Below are 23,725 nucleotides of genomic sequence, written 5' to 3'. Positions count from 1 at the left end.
TATTATTCATAGGCAAGGTAAGTTTTATACAGTGGTCTCTAATACAAAAAGGCAAGAGGTGAAATGATCCATATCCATAATATTTATATTTTGCATATAATGGCATTTATAGCTGTATTCATATATATTTGTATATGTGCATATATGTACATATATATGTGCAAATACACATATATATGTGCAAATATATCTGTGCATATATATACTTACACATATATACCTATTTATATATTTATATGTGCATATATGTGTGCATATGTATTCTTGAATATATATTAAAATAGTATAACTTAAGATGAGCAAAACAGTAAATAAAGATTATAAATGAATCATGATTGTAATCACATGTATAGCATGTGTTTTAATATATTTCAGAATAATTGAGTCAGTCTGCTATTAGTTTAATTAAATTTTTTACACCTTCTTGATTAGACTGCTAGTTTAATGACATCTTCCACACTTGGAGCTGTGAAGTGTGGCTCATTTTAAAGTTCTGTAATGAGAAAGAAAATGTAAATCTGATGAACATCTCAGCAGACTGAAAAACAATTTTTAGTCCTCACTTGTGGAATAACAACAGAATGGAGAGGTGATTAACATTTTGTTTAAAACAAGTTTACTATGAACCTGATGTAATTGACCATTAAATGGGTGAAAACCCCTAAAAGAGATTGCGCTCTATGGGAATATACCTCAGTGCTTGGAGAATGAATTAGCATATTACACAGAGTGAGGAAAGAGAGAGAGAGGTGAAAGGATAAAGATGAGAAGGAGATGGAGGGAGAGAAAAAGATATGCTTTATAGTTTAGCAAATCATAAAGGTGAGCAAAGAGAACATTCTGGTGACATTAGTAGAAAATCCAGGAAGGAATTGTTCTTTAACGTGTTATGAACTATGTACAAGTTCTGGGATAAAGCATGATTGGATTTTCCTCTGTTTGGCACTTTAATACTTCAGTAATTTCTTTATAAAGCAAATATTTGAACATGTCTAATGAGCTGACTGTAAGCTGCCAGCAAGCTCAGCACCAATTTTTTATTTACTAGACAATATCATTGGTCTCTGGAGTTGGCTTTATTTATAGCATGAACTCTGATATGCTTTTCTAAATGCTTCTTTTTATATTGTTCTGAATTATATGAATTTTCATGTCCAAAAGTAAGGACTATGTAGAGGTGTTTTATTTGTATTAAGTCAGAGAAAATTAATTCACTTTTTCTTTCTATTTTAACTGAAATGTAAGACGGAAGTATGACAAGTGAATCCTTACTGTTTGGGATAGGATGAAACCATTCATGCAGTCATTTACATTATGGGAGAAAGAATTTATGAAAGCAGAATCAGTGTGCTACACTGTCAAACTGTAGAAATAGTAGTATCTTTTACATTTTTATTTATTTCTAAAAGTTTTTGCTCCAGTATTTTTTAGGTGTTTTTATTTATTTATTTTCATTCTTTTTAGATACACATGACGGTACAGTGTATTTTGACATATACATACATTCCCTTTCATTTGGTTGTACATGATGTGGAGTTACACTTGTGTGTTCATATATGAACTTAGGAAAGTTATGATCGATTTATTCTACTATCTTTCCAATTTCCATTCCCCATCCCTTCCCTTCATTTTCCATTATCTAATCCAATGAACTTCTATTGTTCCCCCACCTTAGTGTGTGTTTGCCTCTGCATATCAGAGAGAACATTGCTTCAGTTTTTGAAGGAAAATAAAGCAGCAGATATTTAAACATAAATCATTTTGATGGTGGTTGTATACCATTTGTGAACATTCAAACCTCACCAATTCTAGGCACAGACCCCCTGGCTTGTTCTTCGCCTTTGTCAATTTTTCCTCATTTTATTATCTACTAGTCCTATGTAAAAGAGAGGTACTAGAGAGGGCAGGCAATTGTCAAGAGAGTATCCACATGAACTCTTCCCTGTCTGACTGCTGGTGTATTATTTTTTTTTTTTAATTCTTAGTGTTTGAGGTCTTCTGTTCAAGTGGTGGGTGAAGATTTCTGGGATAGATCACTGCCACTGAGATTCACTTATGAGCACTCCTGCTGTTTGGGGAATAATAGGTCTGTACAGTTAACTAAAAATATAATAACATCTTAATGCCTAAGAGAGAAAAACAGGAAAACAATGCTCTCAAGATTTATTTATAGATTTAGATTTCTATTTTTGACAATACTCAATATTTTATTACTATTCATGATAAACTCATAGCTTTATAAGTAAAAAACATATCACTTTCAAGTAATGTCGATTCATTATTCTTCATAAAGTTCCTGGATATGATCATGATGTTGCCATCAATTCTTCATTTTGAATTCAGCATTAATTTTTGAATTAAAATTAATGAAAAATTTTAATAGAATCTAATTTTTATACTTCTAAAACAAGCAAGTCTTTTTAAGTCACTGAACCAGCTTTATGCAATTAATTTATCAAATTCTGATAAAGAACACATCTTTTGTTGGAGAGGTTCAGACTTGAGGATTCAACATTTCATCAGTATTTAAAAGAAGAAAAAAAATTTAAAGTACTGCAAAGAACTGTAGGTTCCAACTCTTCTCCAATACCTGGAGGGTATATTCCAAAACTAAAAACATAACAGTGCACTCGCCTTCTGTATACATACACTCTGAGTCTAAGAAAGAGTTTTAAGTTTTAGTAAGCTTACTACAGATAAATTCTTGCTTAATTTCATTCCCTTGATTTTGGGGCATAATAATACAACACTCTAATCAATTGTTATGTCTCTACATTAAGGGAAGAATCTTTGAAAAAATCTTAACTTTTAACTTTAACTTATCTTTTAGCAAAAAAGATTTTGCTACTTTTAACTTAGCAATTATTGTTTTATTTGAATATTACCTGGTTCTCTCCTGGAGAAATTTACTAATAAAGCAAAAGAAAAGAAGGGGCAATGCTAGTGTACCTTTATGTCAAAATATAACCATGATCTTCTTTAAAACAGGAACTGAACATAAGTCATACTACAATCTCAGTGCTTGGAGTATTGTTGGTATCATGTGAATAATTCTGTTGAGTGAATTCTTCAATTTCTTAAATCATTCTCCATAATAATCTACACTATGGTGTCTGGATCAATATTTTAGTATATACTGAGTTTTTAACAATAATAATGTATATGTTGTTATTGTCGACATGGCCAAAGTCAGCTAAGTAAGAAAAATTAAAATGAAAGTAGACTATAATTGAAATGAACAGACTGAATCAAATTTAACTGAATTCCTTTTGTTACAATTTAGTATCATCTCCTTTAATTGTCTCAGTAAAACTGGAAGTGGTATTTTGTTATTGTCATTTGTTGCTATAGATAATTTATCAAGAAATGAGGTTCATAATTTTTCTATCTATGTATACTTGCCATCACAACAAGATGTTGCATTTAATCATCTAAAGTTGTCAACATTATTGTTTGTATTACAATGGAAGCAAGAATAAACAAGTGTGTGTTAAGGGAGAAGAAAGGAAGAGGGAAGGAAGTTGTAATTCAGTTTTGGGTCTCACTGGCATGGGCCTCTAGCTAGTGGTGACTTCCAGTATTCTAAGAGGCAGAACTTCCTAAAGTAGTGGATTTTGTTGTAGATGGTAAATGCAACTTGGTCTCCTAGATGAAGAAGAGGTGAAATAACTATTGTAGCAAAAATAAAAACGTGGAACTGTTAAATAAAATAATACCCATTCATTATTATAGCTGATAAAAGGAAAGAAAAGTAGGTTCTTCTTTCTTCCAGCACAGGATGCATACTGAATACTCTTAAACATTTGTTAAGTGACAGGGAACTCATAGTTTTGAATGAATAAGAAAATGTAGGCCAAACTTGTTGAGTAGTTTATGAAGTGTACGACAGGTAGGAAGTAAAGACAGTTGAATCACTGGGGATAAGGATGATGATTCAGTTGTGATTTTAGAATAAGAAAGCCAGATAAGGTGCCCACTTTTTGGAGAATATCATGCTTTACATCTGGTATCTTGAGTGCATACATCTCACCCTTCATCTGTATCTTAAATGACCAAGAAAAGCAAAAAGTAAAACAAATTTATGTGTAATTGGGATTCTCATTCATTATCACTTTTATCCTTAGCCAAGGATCTCTTCCATCATTGTGTTGTAGGTTCTAAGTCAGAAAAAAACCCACAATCCACCATGATGGAAGAATCTTCAGAATCCTTGAGCCCCTATCACATTCCCTGAGAAATGCTGAAGATTCTCAAAGGTGTTAAAGGATAAGAGATGACCTGTTTTTAATCTAAAAGTTAAGAAAGTACAAATTCTGAGGGTAAAGTCAATATTAATCTTTGAAAGGAGATTAAAACCAATTATGAAATGGATTTGCATATTAGATATATTACTGATGATCTGGAGAAAATAATTTGTGCTAATTCAAAATGTCATACAAATGATTAATTTTATGATTTCCATTAGAACCACATTCTGCAATTATGTTTCAGGGTTTACATATTGTATGATGACAAACCTAATTGTTTTTATTTGTCTAATTTTATTTTTTCTGTATACTTGAGATGTACAACATAATAGTTTGATATGTATAAGTACAGTGAATAGATTAGTGTATTGAAGAAAATTAACAAATCCATTGTCTCATAGTTACCTTTCTAATTGGTTTTGAATTGTTGTAATCTTGTTATAAATGCTCAATTGTAGTAAAGTTGATATTCTCCTCTTTGTTAAGTCTTAGGAATCAACAACATCCCTATAACAAAGATTTTCAAATTTAATCTATGTGAAAACCACTAGAATTTGTGTAAGATATTGATTCCCATTTCGTCCTCCAGATATTCTAAATTCAGAACAATTGGAGGTAAGAACCAGGGCTCTATATTTGTTTTAATATACATTTAAGACTACTAGGATAAAAATGGTTCTTAGATTTCATTCTGATATATACTGAATTTAGCCTGAGGCAGAAAAGTCAAAATAGTAAACTTTGAGGACTATTAGAGTAAAAAGATAATCTCCAAATTTAGGAACCAACAACTAAGGAAGGGGGTGCAGTACCATCCATTGGGGTTCAGGAGGAATTAGTTTGAACTCATATTTATCTTTGTTTCTACCTATCAAATAAGGAAATAAGCTTAGTTTATAATTATTAGCTTTTATACTTTGATAGTAGTTATCAATGTTTCTTTTATTGAATCTCATTTTACACATTTCCTCATCATGGTGGGACTGAGAATCACTGGAGATATTCCATACTTTGTCTAGAAGAACAGGTTTTGCAGCCTGGCTTCCTGCATTTTAATCTTGGCTCTCTTGGTAAAAAGGCTGAAGTTCTTTCAAATCCCTGTGAATTCTTTATCTCCCATTGTTTAAACAAGAATAAGATCACTCACTTTACAGAGTGACTATAAAGTCTAAATGAGTTAATACATGTAAATTGTTTTGGATAATTTAAGACACATAATAAAGTCCTCCCAAAACTAGTAGTTTCTGATCTTATTTCATCTTCCTTGTTTTATTCATAATTATTAGATCATCATTTTCGTCTTTGAATGAAATAGAAATGAAACAATGCAAAGATGTTAAAAGTGATTCCTTTTTGTTTGTAATCAATACATTACAATATAAATTAGAATACCTATGACAGTTAAGTCAAGATTATAGAGCTGAAATTCTAGTGTAAGAGTAGTTGGGAGCAAATCTTAACCAAGTAAATGATTTAAAACTATATTTAAAGCAGGTTTAAATATCAAATTATCTATTTTTCACCAAAATATCCTTCATTAAATAAACACTTTTAAAATATTCATGGAAAGAAATTTCATGTTGGACATAGAAATAATGGATGTACATGAAATAAAACAAATAGCATAGGGGGCCTTTTACTAAACTCTAAATGGATTTCTTCATTGATACTTCATGAGGAGAAAAGAATAAGACATTGATCTACAGCTTTTTATAATTATCAATAAGGCTATTAGAAATACGGATTCATATTCATTGTCATTAACAATATATTTTATAAAAGTATATGCTCTGTCCTGCTTGTTTGCTAATAATGTAAAACCATTAGAGTTTTAAATGAAAACTCTATTAAACCATTTAAAATACTGCCACTTTATCTTTTTATTAACTTTTTCCTTTTCCTTTTTGAATAGTTTTTACACTATCCATAGTTTGCTATAAAATCACTGTGGGGAAGTTTATTCAACTACTTTTTAATGAATAGAACTTTTGGTAGAAAGATAAAAAAAAAAATGTGTCTGGTAGGGTAGTGAACATCTATAGAGATAAGAGAGGAGACCAGCAAGTTAGCAACAGAACAGTAAAGTCAGTGTCCTGGAAATCAAAATAAGAGAAATATGCTTATCTTTATAGAGTACTGACGAGGTATCACATAACTTGAGGCCTGAAAATCATTTGCTGGATTTTTTAATATGCAGGTCATTTGTGATTTGTACACAAGTAGTTTATTGCTATTATGTTTTGTCTCAAACCCAAGTTGGACTTTACCCTCAACCATCCTTTATAGGTAGGATGGAGACAGCTGCAACCCTAAAGTTAACCTTAGCGCTGGTCTTCCCCAAAGTCTTCATATAAATCCAGCTAGGTTAGGAAAATTCAGAGAAAAGAACAGTAAGGGAAGAAAAGTGACAGAGAGAAGTCCCAGAAGACACCCAGCCCTCAGCTCTCTTTCTTTGACACTATAGTGAGAACACACTGAAACAGAAAGTCACTTCCAGGAGGACATGGGAATCTAACTGTCCTTCTACCATTTACCTCTGTTGTAACAATTAATGACATCCATGGCAGAATGCCCTTCCTTTTACTTCATCTCCTGCTGTTAACAAGTACCTACTATGTGATAGAAACTGATCTATATCCTGAAACACAGCAGCAGATCAAACAGTGTCCCTGTCATTATGTTGTACATTAGAGTCTGGGAGTTAGTGGGGTGAGGTAGGGGGTTGGTGCAAAAACCTTAACCAGGTAAATAATAACAAATATTTAACATTAAGAGAGATAGCAGATGGTGATGAAAGCTATGGAGAAAAATATAGCAGAAAAGATGGATAGGAAATTTGTGTTTGTGTGTGTGAGTGTGTGTAGAGGAAGGGCTGTATTTAAATGGTGTGGTCCAGAAAGGCCCTGCTCAGTGGGAAAAACTCTCACAATTGAATCCTTTCTGTTTAATTAACCAAGGGCAAAGGGAAATTTAAAAAATAAACCAGGGACACAATAGATATTTTCTTTATAGACAGTGTTTTACATTATACCATTGTGAAACATATAATGCTAATATATTTGTCTTGAGCTAGGTAGGAGCACAATCTTACTGCATTAATAGATTTAATGCTTTTAGACACTGAAGAACTTCAAAGATTTATAATTATACCATTATAATGCTTTCTTCATTTCCATTGCCTTTTAAAACAATAGCAAGCACTGTATATTTCATTCTGCCTTGTAGTTTTAATAGAAAACAATCTACATTACTTAATCATTTGTCTTTCACAGTTCCATTCCCATTTATTCTCCTTTTTTATGCTTTAAGAGGTATCATTAACTAATCTCTTAAACTCCATAAATAAGTAAAATGATATATTCACAATGTAAATGTTTTAAAACTTGAAAAAAACAACCCATCTAGACTAATTTAATGGAGTCCTGAAGATATGTTAAAACTGAAGTGCTGCTGGCAAACTAAAGGAAGATTTGAATATGCAAACAGCAAAGACTCTAAAGCTTCTCTAATTGGGATTCAATTCATGTTGGCTATACTCAGAGCTGCTTGTCTTAGGTCCCAGTAATCCCATGTATCCTCCTGGGAAGGGGCTTCTTTGTCACTTTTGTTTTTCAATTTTAATTCGAATGATATCTGCTGTTTTCGGTTATTATTAATAGCATACATTACCAAATGTTTCAGAATCTAAATCTGTTCTCTGTCATTTCTAGCACGTATTTTTAAAAGGTACATAAACATCACCATGTTTATTATTAACTATAATTCTTGGTTACTTTTCAATTAAAGTACTCAAACTAATAACTTGTTAAAATGATCTGACACTTGCTATACTCATTAGCTTTACTCAAAAACCAGATTAGTTACAATTGTAAAGAAAGAACTGAAGGGTAGACGTGCCAGACCAAGATAAGTGATATTTCAGAGATCATTTTGAGATCTGAAGGATAAGGAAAAGAGAATAATTCAAATAAAGGGAAAGAACAGTATTTTTGTCCTTTTTGATGGCACTGGGGGTTGAATCCTCTCACCCTTGCTAGACAAGGCATTCTTAAATCATTAACAATAAATATTAATCTTTTTTAATAAGAAGAGGGCATACTGGTATATTATTAGATTGCAATAAGTATGAGGTTTAAAATATTTTTCTTACTGGAGCCTGATTGGGCAGAATTATCTGTTTCTTCAATATCATCCCTTCTTAGAATAGGAATTCTTTATTATCTAAAACATTTATGTTTCTATTTAAAATGAAGGAGATGAAGTAATGAATAGGGTGAGAGCAGAAGTAGCTGTACCCACAGAGTTTACTCTTTTCACTAACAAAAGTTTCTTCTTCCACTCTTTTCATCAACACTACTTCTCTAGCCCATGAAGATGAATTTGTGAAAATCCTGAGTTTATTTCAAGGACTTCTTGGAAAACCCAGTTAAAATATCATTAACGATCTCCCATTTTCTTGGATAGGCAGAATTAATATTGTCAAAATGGCCATGCTATCAAAAGTGCTATACAGATTCAATGCAACTCCAACTAAAATTCCAATAATGTACCTCACAGAAATAGAGCAAGCAATCATGAAATTCATCTGGAAGAATAAGAAACCCAGAATAGCTAAAGCAATCCTTAGCAGGAAGAATGAAACAGGGGGTATCACAATACCAGAACTTCAACTATACTACAAAGCAATAGTAACAAAAACAGCATGGTATTGGCACCAAAATAGACAGGTAGATCAATGGTACAGAACAGAGGACACAGACACAAACCCTAATAAATACAGTTTTCTCATACCAGACAAAGGTGCCAAAAATATGCAATGGAGAAAAGATAGCCTCTTCAACAAATGGTGCTGGGAAAACTGGAAATCCATATGCAACAGAATGAAACTAAACCCCTATTTCTCAGCCTGCCCAAAACTCAACTCAAAATGGATCAAGGACCTCGGAATCAGACCAAAGACCCTGCATCCTATAGAAGAAAAAGTAGGTCTATATCTTTTACATGTTGGCTTAGGATCAGACTTCCTTAACATGACTCCCATAGCACAAGAAATAAAAACAGAATCAATAACTGGGATAGATTCAAACTAAAAGATTAGGCAACTTTTCAATGACATCAAGCAATGGCTTATTTTCCAAGACTCTACATCCTCACCTAAAAACCCATTTTGTGCTATGTCCATCAGTCGTAAACTAATATATCACCTTGCTTGACCAATCTGAACTTAGCTCTTGAGTAAGATAAATCCACTCAAAGCCAGATCCCAAACATAAGAAATAGCTTGACATTACCCTCCTTCTGAAACCTCTCTACATCTCTCTCAAGGTAGTAGTCTGCTTAAGCAAAGTAAAAATAAATGCACGTTTTCTATACAAACAGTTGTTCTGTAGTATTTTCTGGGAGCTTGTATTTGACAGGGATGAATTTGAACTGGTTATTTGCTCATTAGCGTCTTGTTTAAGCTTCTCTTCTTCTTTTCATCACTTTCTTTCTTAATAACAGGGTTTATGCTTTAAGTCACTTTCTCAGTAAAATCTCTACCATTTCTCCATACTTCTTTGACAGTTGTTCTCCCACATTTTTCTAATTCTTTAATTTTAGTTTTGCTCATCTTGAACATTTTTATTTCAAAGGTGTAACATATTTACAGCATTCTCTTATTTGTCTTTAATTTCATTAAAAAATGTTCTTCAAGATTAATCTAAGAATCATACCTCCATAAAGCCATTTTCTTTTTTGTAAAGAAGATTCGCCTTACACCTTGTGTTTCAGACTATCCTGTGCATTGTCTTTCGCTCTCTCCCTCAATTCTCCCTGCCTGCCCCCTGCATTGTATCCGTCATTCTCTATTTTCACAATGTCTTTCTTGATAATGCACAAATAGCTTCTTTTATTGTAAAAATAACCACCCATGTCCTCTTTAAACACTCCTTTTTCCCAGATCCTGGTTCTGATTGAAATTACCATTGTTCCCTCTTCTTTCACACCAAAGAATTAGGGGGGGAAAAAAAAAAAGACCTAAATATTTGACTTCCATGTTGTTTGTAGATCATTAACTTTTTATTATTTTACAATTTGCTACAAATTATATCATTTCTACAAAAAGCACTTTCAAAGATAACTGTGCATTTCAAATTGCCTAAATCAAGGGGTGTTTTCTTATTTTGAAGAATAGCAACAAATATTATGAGAAAACCACAAAAAGACCTGTTGCCTATTATATCCTTAAAGAATCTCCCTCTTACCCAGCTTTCTTAGTACTGATTTATTATTATGAAATATTGAAATTTAACCATTGCAATGGAAAACAATACATTCCCCCTTGGGGCATATAACAGGGAATTGCTAAAAATATTAGCAGAAAGATGATCATATGTGTATATATGTATGTATAAAAGATTCTCATTTCTTAAGGAGCACTGTGTATATAGTACTTTGAGTTTACAAAGTCAATGTGAATGTGTTATCCCATTCAGTCTTCAAAACAGCAGTGTGGTGTGTTTTTAATCCCTAGTTTACAAAAATGAAACTAAGTCATGGAGAAGCTATTTGATATGTCCATACTATATAGTAAGTTATAGAATTTATCTTCAAATTCTTACTTGGCTTCAATTTTTCTCCAAGGTTTTTCCAATATTGTGAACAACTTTCTATTAATAAGATAGATATGAAAAAGAATACTTTGTCATTAAAACTGCAAAACATTATAAAACCATTTTTACAATTACCTATGTAAATGTTTGCTGACTTTGAATCAGTATACTTGTCAAATTAAGTTCATCTTAAATTTTTTACATCATATGCATTGTCTACTGGCATCATGAACATTTGAAATTGTTTTACCTAGAGCTTATTCATAAGTATTTGACTGTGCATGATATTTTTCAGTTCTCTTTCAATGTTTCCTCTGATTCTCATGATGGAACATTTAATAACTCTCAGTTTAGTCACCTAGGGGCCACTGCAATTACTATGCTTATGTAAGATATTATTGAACCAATATAAAGAGCATTAAGGAATCATGAATAGCTGCAACAAAAAGAATGAAAAATCCAATGCATCAAGCAACATAAAATTTATTACTTACTTGTTTAAAAATTCAGACACATTATAGTATATCAGCAAGCAAATCTAATCCAAGGGGTTATATAAGATCCTTGGATGATAGTGATTCTGTCAACTTTAACACATACTTTTCTAAGCTACCCTAAAGATCACCAATTTGAACCTCAGACACCAGAAGTTTAGAATCAAGCATGTTCTTTTAAGCCAGTGAAGCAGAAATTGCACATTTTCTGTAACACTTCATTGACAATATAGGTGACATATGTAGTTTTATATTTTCCAGACAGAATGGGAATTTCTATCTCTAACTGGGCAGCCAATTGCAGGTTAGAACTTCTTTGCCATGTAAGAAGTACAATGATTTTGGTGGCCTGCTAGCAATATCCCTCTAGGACAGAGTTGCTCCTCGTTAGATTTTTTTTTTTTAAAGGTCTGTTAAAAAATTCCAATTAGAGTACTTAAAACTACACTTGAAGATCAGCAGAAATACCTATGGTTAATATTATTAAAAGTTTTAAAAATTGTTTACAGTGATTATAAAATGTGTTGATCCTTTCCTCTGAAGCTGGCCCTGTCCTAGTACTCAGAGACTGTTTCTCATTTACCTCAATGAGGGAGGTATAAGAGTCAACCCCATATTACATACAAGGAATTGATACCTGGAAAATCTAAGTAATTTCCGAGTAATTTATCTTCCAAATAAGTAAAAATTGATTCCCCAATAACTAATCCCTCATTTACACAGTCAGTAAAACAATATGTGAAGTGCTGTACATTTTTGCATTCCAAATGAGCAAATTCTTATATTTTCATATATGTTGACCATAGCTATTATGTTTGGGGAAAATGGTTTTATTTAAAGACACACTTTTGCCTAAACCAACATTATTGGTTAGGTAAACAATTATTTTTCCCTTCTATATCATCTTCTGCAAGTAAAATTTTACTGTTATTTCAATAGATAATAAGAAATATTAAAATTTAAGGAATGATATGATGATTTTTATTATCTTCATATAAATATCCCTATATTTCTGAGACACTTCACTGCAGTGTATAGCTATCTATCTTGATAAATAATTATCAAAGACTAATTATGAGCAAATTTCCTATTATGTTGCTGAATTTCATACAATATAACCTCTGCTGTTTGAGGACTTTTTAGTTGAAGACTCAGATAAGAGAGCCGATATATAAAATATGTTCGTGGATTTTGTGGTAATTATCATGTTTGTTGAATAGAAGTCTTCTGAAAGTAAGATGGAGTTTATTGGACTTTCAGAGCTGAAGTATTATGTAAATAGAAAGCAGATGGAAAGTTTGTCATGGCATTGACTGATATATTGTATTTGTTATCTATTTCTGTATAATAAATTATCCCAACACTTGGTGGCTTACAGCAGCGATAAATATTTATTAATCCCATAGATTCTATAGTAGAAGCTGTTTAGCTGAACCGTTCTGGCTCAGGTTTTCTCACGGAGTTAGTCTAGAGTTTGATGGGGTGGTTCTCATCAGAAGACTCAACTGGGGCTGGAACATCTGCCTCTGAGTTAGCAATTTCCATGGCTGGTATGTTGACACTGGCTGACAGGGGAACCTTACAGGTTCTGTGTTAGCATCTCCAGAGCATCTTCAAGAAATGTCTGACTCCTTCAAGGTGAGCTATACAAAGAGAAATTCAAAAGGAAGGAATTCCTTTTAGGAAGACAACTTGAAAGTAAAAGGTATCATTTCCATCAAGCATACTCATTAGAATCGAGTCTACAAAACTTGCCCACATAAAGGGAATTATATGCCACTCTTAAAGAGAATAGTGACTCGTGGTCATATTTTAAAACCTGAATACATGTAGTAGTATTTGAACTTCAGTATGACTGGAAATACATATGCATGTACTAAGGAAGTAGTAGATAATATTAGAAGCAAGGAACAATTTGGTGTTGAATATTTGAACTTGAACTTTTTTCTTTTTTTATTTTCATTATGTATATATTTATGCATGTATTTTTGAGAAATGGCATGCTATGATGAAAATGGTGCTTTAAGTTAATTGGTATGAATCTGATATGAAAGATGAATATATAGGGAAGAAAATAGAAATTCATTATTACTGTGCAATTGATTACTAAACTTCACAAATTTTAGAAATGTGCTAATTTGTGTAAGTAATTAATTAGGATAGTTTTCTAAGATATTTTTATCAAAATATATTTCTATATTTTTATCAGGAAGTCCTAGTCTATAGATTATTTACAGTAAAGATTGATAAACTTTCTTTAAAGAACTAGGTAGCAAATATTTTAGGTGTTGTAGCCAACATTTAGTTCATGTTATATATTTGTTTTTGTTTTGTCCTGATTTTTACAATCCTTAAAAATGTAAAACCTATTCTTAGCAGGTTGTCAGTACAAAAACAGGTAGCATAGTGATTTTGACAATTAGTCACAGCTATTGGTCCATATCTATAGTTTTATAGTTTTTTATTTAATTTAATTTGATATTAATTTGACATTAATATTTGATATATACCTATTGAGTAACTTTAGAATTAGAACATTTGCTAAATACTAATGAGCATCAGCATAATAATAATATATAACACATGGTGAACACTGAACTTTCCAGGCATTTGAAAGCCATTTGGCATTATTTCTGACATTCCCACACTGGTCTAAGATGTAGGAACTCAGATGTAGAAAGATTAAGCAACCCACCTAAGCTGGGGAGCCAAAAATTGAACCTGGGTTATAAAACAATTAGCATAGCGTAATTAGCAGATAAAGCAGCATAAGATCAGCCACTTTTCTTCACGGACCCTATATCTGACACATATGAAAAGGAGTGTGATAATAAGATAAAAGACTAGAAAGAAAATTTTAGAGGTTCACATTGTATTTGGCAGGAAGGATAAAACATAATTTAGTACTAAATTCCAACCTTTTCCATTCTATCCCCAATTTCTAGCTCTACAAACTTGTGTATCTTAAACAGTAACTGAAATTTCATTACATCATCTTTGAAATGCATTCTCTTACTTAAAATGTCTTTCAGTGACGATCATCAACTCTGCTTCTCCAAGGACATAGTGAAAGATTTGCATGTTAGGTTAACTCCAAAGTTCATATGACAATATTCTAAGGAAAGAAAAGAGATCACAACAAGCAGAACTTAGCTAACAAACACATTTTCAAGAGCATCAAAAGTACCTAGCTTAGGAAGACTTCATTCTTAGCTGCAAAGTCATTACAGGGAGCCACCTTCTTTGGTGGTGAATCCCTTGATCTCAGAGAAATTGGAGTTACAAGAAAGGCAAAAGAAACAAGGCAAAGACATCAAGACAGTGCATGACAGTGTCTATCTATGAAATTTCAAGTAGTTTTATGGTAAAGAATGTGGTAGTGGGAAGGGGGAAGACTAGAGCTGAAGGTGCACTTGTTACCTACATTCCTTTATTTTAGTTAAAATCTTTCAGAATGTCATTTATATGAAAATAATATAGACCTTCCCAAAAGAAGAACTGATTTTAGAAAAAAAATAATTCCAATTAACTAGGGGTTCATCATCAGACTAAGATGTAATATTCTACCTCCTCTCTTTCCAAATATTTTGTTTGTATATGTGCAATCAGGGTATGTGTACATACATATATATATATACATATATATATATGTGACATATTAGATCTTATATATAGCATATAACATATCAAATAATGTAATTTTTTGATAAATCAGTAGCCTTTTCTATAAGTTCTCCCCATGAGAAAGGATTACTTTGAGTTGTTACTTTATGTCTATTTACATTATGCTAATTCTTAGAGAAATTATTTGCAAGTGTGGTTTTCTAGTACAGAATATGATTTCCTTCTCTGTTAGAGCTAGCAGATTATTGCTATCCTATCTGAAAAAAAAATTTCTACATATACACATGTCACAATTATCAAAATATGCTATGAATTTTTACATACTGGTTAGAAATCCCACCATCAATGAATCAAGTTTAATTTAGATCACTGTGGATCAAATCACTGGAAAACCTGACAACTTTCACCAAGATATAAACCTTATGAAATAAGAGCTGATAATTTCTTGCATATTAGGAAAACTCTTTAGAAGTCTGAAAAGGTGTAAAACTGTTTGTAGATGACTTTTATTAGAAATGATACAAATCAATCAACTGTATTAATAGGTAACCTTTCTATTATCATCCATTTTTTGTTCTCATTCTTAGAGTAATATGTTTCTTTAATTATCAAACAAAATAATCTTCAGATTGTAACACGAATCCAAAGAAAATGGAGACATTCTGTCAAATTTCCTTAGATTCATGTCAGTGACATTTCATATATGTATATATAACATTCAAGTATTATGCCATATGCTTTTTAAATCTATAGCCTAGTCATTATTGGATCTAAGAACATGGTGATATAGAAAGTACTTTTTATTTTAATTTGGTGGGTATAAATTAAACCTCCAAACTACTTCAAATAGTGAAACTTCTACTTATCAAGATAAGTCTACCATGTAACAGTCTTTTTGATAAGGAGACGGTGGGCATAGGAATTTGTTTGATGGAAATTTCTGTTTGACAGGCACTGGAATAAGCCTTAAGAAAAATGCTGATAGATAATAGTGGTTAATATAGATTCAGTGGAAAGATAATTGGATATCGTTCACTTATTCTTATGTCCAAGACCACTGAATGTGACCATTTTTTTTCCTAAGAAATCAATGGCTGGGTTACACCATCTACCTCTTGCCATTCCCACTCACCATGGGATTCCATGAGACTGTGAGATCAGAATGGACTCTGTGAAGGCCTTTAGTCTAATTATTTTCAAATTCTTTCTACATCTTTATCCTTGTTTACCCATGTGAATGTGTGAAAGCTGGCTCTCACCTTTGCTTTTGTGCTGAATAAATTGAAACCACCCTTAGAGAAAATTGAAACACACATGCTAAGAGTGAAAATTCCCTTGTCATAGATACTTACAGCTGAGATTGCTGTGTCCATGCAGACAAACCCCTACACACCAGCACCATGTTTCATATTAGTTGCAGAGATTTTGCTTTGCATTTTTTCTCTTTGTAGCATAACAGATAATACTGAGAAATAAATTGCCATCCATGATATAAGTGATATCTCCTAGTGTTCAAAATCAGAATGTTGTCAGGGTTATAGACAGAATACATACATCTTTATTGTACTTTTACAAATGATAACTATAAAATTATGGAGATAGGACATAATATTCTTATAACTTCTCTACCCTTTTAATTCATTATAATTTCAGATATTTTATATAAATGGTATCATCTAATATTAGAATTAAACTACATTATATGATAAGGTTATAGGGTCACTTATCAGACCAAGAAATAAACAAAATAAATTTCCCTTTATTGTTGATTGTTATGTCAATTACTAATAAAATTCTCTTCGCATATATAAATGACAATTTTATTCAACTTTCATTTTATTCAAAATTTCTCACTAGGGCAAATAATGATATCAGTAATTACTGGTAAATATTAGAATATCTCATCTATTTGAAAAAAATATGTGCTAATATGTCATATACTGAATAATTGTTGAGTATATTTCATGATTATTATAATAGTTACATATTGTTGTAGGTTGATACAGTTAATAGCATTAATATAGTACACAATATCTTAATTATATCTCCTTGCTTTTTGTATTATGTATTCCTATTGTTAAGCAATTGCTTTTAAATTAATTTGAGTAAATATTGATGCCTACCAATTTCTGCATTGCTCTAATTAAACTGCTTCTTATTGAGTTTATTCAAAAATAGAAGTGATTCTATTGTGCCAGATTATTCTTTCCATTTTAATGCAGTTATTTGAAGATAAACCCATTATTGATCTTTTAAAATATTCTGTTACAGTTCTCAAAATTAAAACATAGTAATATAAATCAGTAGAAATAATTGACAATATTCTGAACAATATAATCAAGGGATAATAAAATTATCAATATCAGCTACTTTTATTTTATTATTTAGTGAATTAGTTCTATATTTTATATTTTGTGCTAAGGCAACTGTATTTTCTTTTTTATCCCATTACTCTAGTTGCAACAGCAAAATCTGTTTTATTTTTCTGCCTTCCAACTCATGAAAAGATTACTTTTCTAGTTAATAGAGTTCCAGAATGTGAAAGTAAAAATACCAAGTAACTGTCCTTTAAAGAACAGGATTATTTTAAACTGAAAATTTCACTACTGTACTACTATCACCAAACGAAGAAGCATGGTAGCATTTGAGAACCTTCAATTCTTGCATCTCACCTTTCAGATAGTGGTCTGACATGTTGACATGGTTGTCAAAGTTCTGACCCTAATTTCATATTTGGAAGATAGAGACACACATACACACACACACACACAAAATCCATATTTACACACCCCTATCGACCATGTATCCATAAATCCAAATGGGCGATGCAGTTGCCCTTCTATTTGCAAACAGTCAGAGAAGAGAAGAGGAGATGAAGTTAGGCCAATCTGATGTGGCTCTTCAAGTTGCCACAAGGACTGGTGGGTTCCACGTTGTCAGGGAGTATGAGAATGACATGTTATTTCACCACTTTTATTCTCTCATTTCTGCCAGTCAGCATTCCTCTGTGGTTCAGAGGGATAGAAGTCATATCCTGACTCACTGTGGCAATGGACAGAGCAAATTTCTGCTCATACATGTTGTGATAGGATATATGTTTACCAGGACTAAAGAGTTGAGATTGGCGTGGGAAATATGGCGGTTTCCCTCCTTGCAGGTGTAAAAGTGTTTGGTTTAAAATATTTATTGTTTAATAGGGATTTTTAATCAATATAGCTTGATACTCCAAATCATGAGAAGCTAGAACATAAATAACAATTTCTAAAGTTTGTACTTAATCATTACTACTTGTCATCATTTATGTTCACTGGTTGATTTTTTGACATAAGGATGACTTGAAGTTAAAGCTGCATTTATAACTAAACATCTTTTGAATACTATGATTATCTCAACTCTTAATTACCATAATTAAGCAAACCAAAAGTAAATACTTTTGAAAAATATAGACTGAAAATTAAAATAATTAAAATTAAGAAGCCCTTCAATAACTCTTGATTATGTCTTTGCAAGTGTTTTTTTAAACTATTTTAGATATCATATGAAAATTATATACTCTCAAAAATGCACCTATGCATGTATTGCAAAATTTCACAAAGAAGATGCTGAAACCTTGAACTGCAAAAAAAGTGACTTTCTTTTGTAAAATTTGTTCTTTTTATTTATGCATGACAGTAGAGTATATTTGGACATATTTGTACAAACATGGATTATAGCTGATTCTAATTAGGATCTCAATCTCGTGTTTGTAACTGTTGTGGACCTAAACTGTGGTGTGTGTGTGTGTGTGTGTGTGTGTGTGTGTGTGTGTGTATAAAAGTCAGATTTATTGCACTGTCTTTCCTATTCCTGTCCCCCATCCCTTCTCTTTGTTTCCCTTTGTCTAATGTACTGAACTTCTATTATTGCCCTCTCCTCCTTATTGTGTGTTAGCATCAACATATCAGAGAGAACATTCAACTTTTGTTTTTTGGAACTGGCTTATTTCGCTTAGCATAATAGTCTCCAGATCTATCCATTTTCCAGCAAATATCATAAGGTAATTTTTTATGGCTGAATAATTTTCCACTGAATAATTTTCCACATTTGCTTTATCCGTTCATCTGTTGAAGGACACATAGGTTGGTTCATAGCTTAACTACTGTGAATTGAGTTGTTGTAAGCATTGATGTGGCTATATCACTATTGTATGCTGTTTTTAAGCCCTTAGGGTATATACTGAGGAATGGGATAACTGGTTAAATTGGTGGTTCAATTCCAATTTTTCTGAGGAATCTTCATCCTACTTTCTAGAGGAATTGAACCAATTAGTAATCCCACTGGCAATGTATGAGTATGCCCCTTTCTCCACAGGCTCGGCAACGTTTATTGTTACTTGTATTCTTGGTTGTGGACATTCTGAAGAAAGTGAGAGGAAATCTCAGTGTAGTTTTAATTTGTATATCTCTAATTGCTAGGGATGTTTATCTCATATATGGCAGAATGGAATTTAACCCCTATCTCTCACCCTGCACAAAACTCAAACTAGATCAAGAACCTACACATTAGATCAGAGACCCTGTTCATACTAGAAAATGTACACCCAATGTTCCGTCATAGTGACTTAGGAACTGACTTCCTCATCAAGACTCCAAAAACAAGGAGCATTAAGATCAAGAACCAATAAATGGGATGGTATCAAACTAAAAAGCTTCTTGACAGCAAAGGAAACAATCATGAACACTAAGAGAGATCTTATAGAATGGGAGACAATCTTTGTCCCCTGACCTCAAATAGAGCATTAACCTCCAGGATATATGAAGAACTGAAAAACTTAACACCAAAAAAAAAAAAAAAAAAAAAAAAATTTAACCCAATCAATATGTAAACAAAGGAACTAAAGAGCCACAGAAGAAATACAATCGGTCAATGAATATATGAAAAACTGACTTTCTTGAAATCTATAACCATACTATCTTTGCAAACACTGGTTGAGAACCTTAGCTCACTCCTTCCATCTGCCAATCTTTCTTTCCCTTTCATAGTTTTAAAATAGACCTTATTTTTTAGAGAAATTTTATGTTCACCACAAAATTTCACTGACTGTACAGAACTTCCCTAAACCTCTCCCCTACAGGTGCACAGACTTCCCCACTATCAACAGCTCTCAACAGTGTTTGTAATAGCATGTGCCCATATTTGTAGTACCATGCAGAATATTCTCATTGCCCCCAAAACCCTCTGTGCTCTTCCTATTCCTCCCTCCCTCTCCCAATTCCTAGAAAATGTCTTTTTACAGGCTTGATAGTTTTTCCTTTCCCAGAACATGATATGGTTGAAATAATATACTATTTACCTTTCTCCAATCAGGTTTCACTTATTATCATGCATTTGACTTTTCTTTCATGTCTTTTCACAGTTTGATAGCTCATTTCTTTTTAGTGCTGAGTAATAGTCCATGTTCTGTATGTACTAGTTTTATTTCTATTTGCTTATTCAAAGACATATAGGTTGCCTCCACATTTTAGCAATGATGAATGCAGGTATTAGGAACATTCCTGTGCAGTGTTTTGTGGACATGTAGGGTAAATACTAAGTAGCATATCTGCTGGATTACATGGAAAGAGTGAGCTCACTTTTCTGAGAAATTGTCAAGCTGTACCATTTTGCACTCCCACGAGCAATGAATGAAAGCTCCTGTTTCTCCACATACTAGTCAGCATTTTGTGTTGTCAGTATTCTGAATTTTGGCCATTATAGCAGTGTGAAGTGTTGGTCACTTAAAAAACTTATCATTTTTAAAAATTTAAAAATTATTTAACATTAATTCAACTTTTGAAGTGATCAAATTATGACTTAACCATTCCTTTATGTGTGCCTAAATTTTCATTTGATTTTTCAATTTTTCTATTTAAAATATTGACTGATCATCCTAGCAAATTCATGTTTCAGGATATTTTTTGGGAAAAAAAAGCATATACACACATTTTTATAGAAGAAGCAACATGAAAATAAAGCCAAATAACTCACTTTCATTTTGTTATGTATGCTCTTACTTTATTTATATCTTTATATCTTGCCTATGGAAATGCATATAAATATGGTTAGATTGAAAATATTTAAATTGATGTGGGGAACTTAGGCTGAGGATTTAGTTGCAGACCAGTTCCCTCAATAGTTTCTAAGGACTGAATAATTGATCCGCTGTGAGGAAGTGGGCCATTAATACAGTCAAAGCATCACACCAGTTCAAGTAGATCTAATAGATATGTAGAGACATAATAAATGTCTAGATGTCTGCTCCTTGGGCTCTGGGGCAATGAAGATATTCACAATTTTGAAGGAAAGAGATGCTTTGGTATTCTCCCCACATTAGGGGACTGGAGACCTTAGAAAATTCAGTTTCAATAAAATGAGATGTGTTAGAGGTAGATTGGAAACTGTCAGAGACTAGATGAGGTTGGAAAAGATGATTTATAAGAGCTAACAAATAAAATATTTCATTTATTTGATTTAGTTTCTTTATGTAAATTCAGGAAAGGGAATACATATATACTTGTCAGGGGTAACATCATTTACAATTTTTATGTTTGAGTACACTGAAGTTAATAAAACGATATTTTAATGTGATTTTTACCACAAGGTGTTACTGAAACATCTTCAGATAGAGGAGAAATGCTTTTATTTGCTTTATGAATGGGCTATTTTCTCATCTTAGCAGTTAAAATTATAATCCTGTGCAAAGTAGGTATGAAAATGTATGTCCAAATGTGTTCATGTTGGGATCACAGAATAAATTTTCCATTTAAATGTATCTTAGGAGTTGTGATATGATTCCTTTAGAGTTTCTGAGAATCCATAGGCAAATATAATAGTTATAATAATTTTATTGGTTTGACAATCTCAAGATATTTTCATGAATCCCTATACAATTATTGACTGCATGAGTCTGTCCAATAGCCAACCTCAAGATACCTAGGTAATGTTTAAGTACTTACTGCTTTACACAACAGTGACTGGCTGGTTATCTACTCCATAAAGACATGGAAACACCTTTCGAATTTTGCACTGTTTTTCTTTGGAGTTTTTTCTCTTACAAACTAGTCACTTTATATCATGTTTAATTTAGTGAATAATTTTGAAAACTTATTTTAGAATTGAATTTCTTATAGGGTAGTGTCATATCTGTGGAATATACATTTAATTATACATTTGGAAGATTAAAAAAACTTGCAAGTGTGCTTATTAAATTATTAAATTGAGAATTTGATTCACATTAAGATATCTAGAGAAATTAGGAAAGGTCTCATATCTACTATGACCTTCCTGGGGTAGGATGCTTATGAATGTTTTATTTTATAAATTAAGTGTCTTACTATCTTTAATTTATCAGATCTTTTTATACAGACATGACAGTAGAATTCATTTTGTTATAATTATATAAGCATGGAATATATCTTATTCTAGTTAGGATCCCATTCTTGTGGATGTAGGTGATAGTAGGATTCACTGTGTTGTGTTCATATATGTACATGGTCAACATATACTTCCCACTCATGATATTTTAATACCATAGATGTGCTGTTGTATCACCTGCATACTGTATATACATATTTATATCCTATGATCCTTTCGAATTTCAGTTTCATCCCCATGGGAATGGCACTGTCCCCACATAGAGTGCATATCTCTATCTCTTAAGAGACTTTTTGTTTTAATTAACATGTGCTCAATAGATTTACTATTTAGAGACCACTTCAGGTAAATTACTACAGGTAAAAGAGAAACTAGGCCCTCTCAGGAAATTCATTATTTCCAGAGGTGATATTGTGGCATTATATACAATAAAGTAGTACCTGTGAGGGTAAAGCAAGATAGTTCACACAAAAATGAAAAAAAAAAAAAACAATGGAGTAGAGGGCTGTTTTTAGATAGAATCTTAAAGTCTCCTGAAATGTGAAAATCTGAAGTTTTATTTCAAAAGCCACAATTTTTGATGATGGGAGTACTCAGAAGAGGAGGGAAGGGCAACTGGTAATGACTAAGGAGGACAGAGCCTAAGCATGGGGCAGGAATGTGAGAGCCAAGAGAAGAGAGAGGTGTGGAAAGGTTGCTTGATTGATGATGGGTCTTGAAATCTAAGCAGTGTTTTTAGTTTAATGCCTCAGTTAAATATCTAGGCCTAAGAAAATGGGCAAATTTTTCTTGGGTTTTTACCTGATTGGAAATGGCTTTGGGAGGAAATAATTACTGCTATAGTGAATAGACTGGATTTAACTCGGTGTGCACACAGAGTAGACAAGAATTGGAGGAAGGAAAGGAAACAGAGAAATAAATTTGCAACATAGAAGACACTATTAGTGCTGAAGTCAGCTGTCAGATCATTGGTAATGACAGGTAAAGAAGTATCAAGTTTTAAAGATCATACCAGTAATAACTAAAAAGTAGAGAGGAAACAAATTTTCAATGATTTTAATAAGCACAACTTTAAAATTAATTTGATTTGGAAATTCAATTGAAATTTTAGTCCAGGGAAGTTCTGAATAATCCCTTCAAACTTGTTAAATTTTCATCAATATTCCATTTGATGTTTTCCAGTGTGCCTGAAGTGATGCAAATTCAAAAGCTGAATTTTACAGATTTATTTCATTTTTTACTTTGATTCCCTCTAAGTGCATTTTAAAGTAACTTTGTTACTTATGGTGTTAGGTTTGGCTTATAGATTATTAATTTGTAAAAACAGGGAGTTACATTATTATTTTTAAATTTTTTTATTTTTTTTATTTTTAGG

The 23,725-nt window shown here is 32.1% G+C and overlaps 1 long non-coding RNA gene across 1 annotated transcript in view; it reads left to right on the top strand.

The window, feature by feature from the left end:
- LOC306645379 overlaps positions 1 to 23,725 on the top strand; it is a 1,014,773-nt gene that overhangs the window by 163,917 nt on the left and 827,131 nt on the right. The window lies entirely within an intron of this gene.

Source organism: Sciurus vulgaris, assembly GCF_902686455.1.
Source record: "Sciurus vulgaris genome assembly, chromosome: 15".
NCBI lineage: Eukaryota > Metazoa > Chordata > Mammalia > Rodentia > Sciuridae > Sciurus > Sciurus vulgaris.
Note: the sequence above shows the minus strand (reverse complement) of the source record. Positions and strands in the feature narration are given on the sequence as shown.